Source organism: Bufo bufo, chromosome 3 (genome assembly GCF_905171765.1).
Source record: "Bufo bufo chromosome 3, aBufBuf1.1, whole genome shotgun sequence".
Taxonomy (NCBI): domain Eukaryota; kingdom Metazoa; phylum Chordata; class Amphibia; order Anura; family Bufonidae; genus Bufo; species Bufo bufo.
This window is the reverse complement of record NC_053391.1, coordinates 1,262,996-1,265,396: the sequence shown is the minus strand read 5'-3', so window position 1 is coordinate 1,265,396 and position 2,401 is coordinate 1,262,996.

Sequence of the window (2,401 nt, the reverse complement as noted above, 5' to 3'; positions counted from 1 at the left end):
CTGGGATTAAGAATCTAACATAGGAATAGGGGGGAGCGATGCATCGCTCTTTGGTCTGGTAGGACCTCAACCTCCCCATCCTTCATATCTGAGGGGGACATGGCAGTGTCTGGCCACAGTTCCCCTAATAAGACCAATGATACAGAGGTTATATGACCAGGATAAACTGATACCAGGAATATGACTAGGAAAAATTGGTATTTACAGAAAGCACGAGAAGTTTAATTGTTCATTAAGGCCCTGAGGGGTGACTGTGTTGAGGGTGAAGGTCCACCAGCACTCCCTCTGTAGAATACGCCTATTCCAGTCTCCCCCTCGTAGGGGTCTTGGCACCCGCTCAATGGCCATAAAGGTGATGGCTGAGGTGCGTCCGTCATGTGCTGTCTGTACGTGGCGTGCTACGGGGGTATCTTTGTTGTTACGGATGTCCCCGAGATGTTCCCCCATGCGTTTGCGTAACTCCCTAAACGTTTTTCCTATATAGCGGAGTCCGCAAACGCATGTGACCAGATAGATCACGCCCGCCGTACGGCAATTCATAAAGTCCTTCACCTGATACACAGTATCATTAGGTTCCCCAGTGAAGGACTTACCCTGTGAAGAAACGCGTCGGGACACTTGAGTATTCCTCTCACTTTTATCCCCCATTGTGGATAATTTCCGTGGTGGGGTTACGTTTATTTTGGTACACCTGTGTTTTTTTGCTCCTCTGGACGGATTTTTCTTCCTGATGTGTGAGGGCCTCACTAGGGTCATCTATTTAGGTTAAGAGTTCCTGTCTGGGCCACCCCTTGCGGGGCTTTTTGGACCCCGTCCTGAGGATATTTGTTACAGGGTGGACCAGGCCAAGCAGGGAGTCACTAGGGTTTGCTAACTTCTTCTGACATAGCCGTGCCCGGCTTGCCATCCATGGTCCAGCCCACCAATAACACCTTACCAATATTTGTATTTACTGGTCTCTCTGTACCAGTTCGTGTATGTACGTGTCCTACTTGTTGTTGTGTCTGTAGGGGCCGTCGTTTTACTCCTATTATTTAATAAGAGTGATATTTTAGTAGTTACTGCCCCGTTTAGTTTATTGATATCGTTTTTTGAGCAGTATTCAGGGAGACACTCCTGTCCTCTCCTGACTGACCACCTTTAATCTATACTCCTCACAATACCCCGACCTCCTCCACAATACTCCTCACAATACCCCGACCTCCTCCTCAATACTCCTCACAATACCCCGACCTCCTCCATACTCCTCACAATACCCCGACCTCCTCCATACTCCTCACAATACCCCGACCTCCTCCATACTCCTCACAATACCCCGACCTCCTCCACAATACTCCTCACAATACCCCGACCTCCTCCTCAATACTCCTCACAATACCCCAACCTCCTCAATACTCCTCACAATACCCCAACCTCCTCAAAACTCCTCACAATACCCCAACCTCCTCAAAACTCCTCACAATACCCCAACCTCCTCACAATACCCCAACCTCCTCAAAACTCCTCACAATACCCCAACCTCCTCAATACTCCTCACAATACCCCAACCTCCTCAATACTCCTCACAATACCCCAACCTCCTCAATACTCCTCACAATACCCCAACCTCCTCACAATACCCCAACCTCCTCCATACTCCTCACAATACCCCAACCTCCTCAATACTCCTCACAATACCCCAACCTCCTCAATACTCCTCACAATACCCCAACCTCCTCAATACTCCTCACAATACCCCAACCTCCTCTTCACAATACCCCGACCTCCTCAAAATACCCCGACCTCCGCAATACTCCTCACAATACCCCGACCTCCTCCGCAATACTCCTCACAATACCCCAACCTCCTCAATACTCCTCACAATACCCCGACCTCCTCCGCAATACTCCTCACAATACCCCAACCTCCTCAATACTCCTCACAATACCCCGACCTCCTCCGCAATACTCCTCACAATACCCCAACCTCCACAATACTCCTCACAATACCCCGCCCTCCTCCATACTTCTCACAATACCCCGACCTCCTCCATACTCCTCACAATACCCCGACCTCCTCCATACTCCTCACAATACCCCGACCTCCTCCATACTCCTCACAATACCCCGACCTCCTCCATACTCCTCACAATACCCCGACCTCCTCCATACTCCTCACAATACCCCGACCTCCTCTATACTCCTCACAATACCCCGACCTCCTCCATACTCCTCACAATACCCCGACCTCCTCCATACTCCTCACAATACCCCGACCTCCTCCATACTCCTCACAATACCCCGACCTCCTCAATGCTTTCGCCTCCTACAAGTTCCTTTGTCTTCTTCTTGGCGCGCGCTCCCCGCCCCCCGGTGACGTTCACTTTTGGCCCCGCCCTTGTCCTTTGTACCGAAGCCACGCC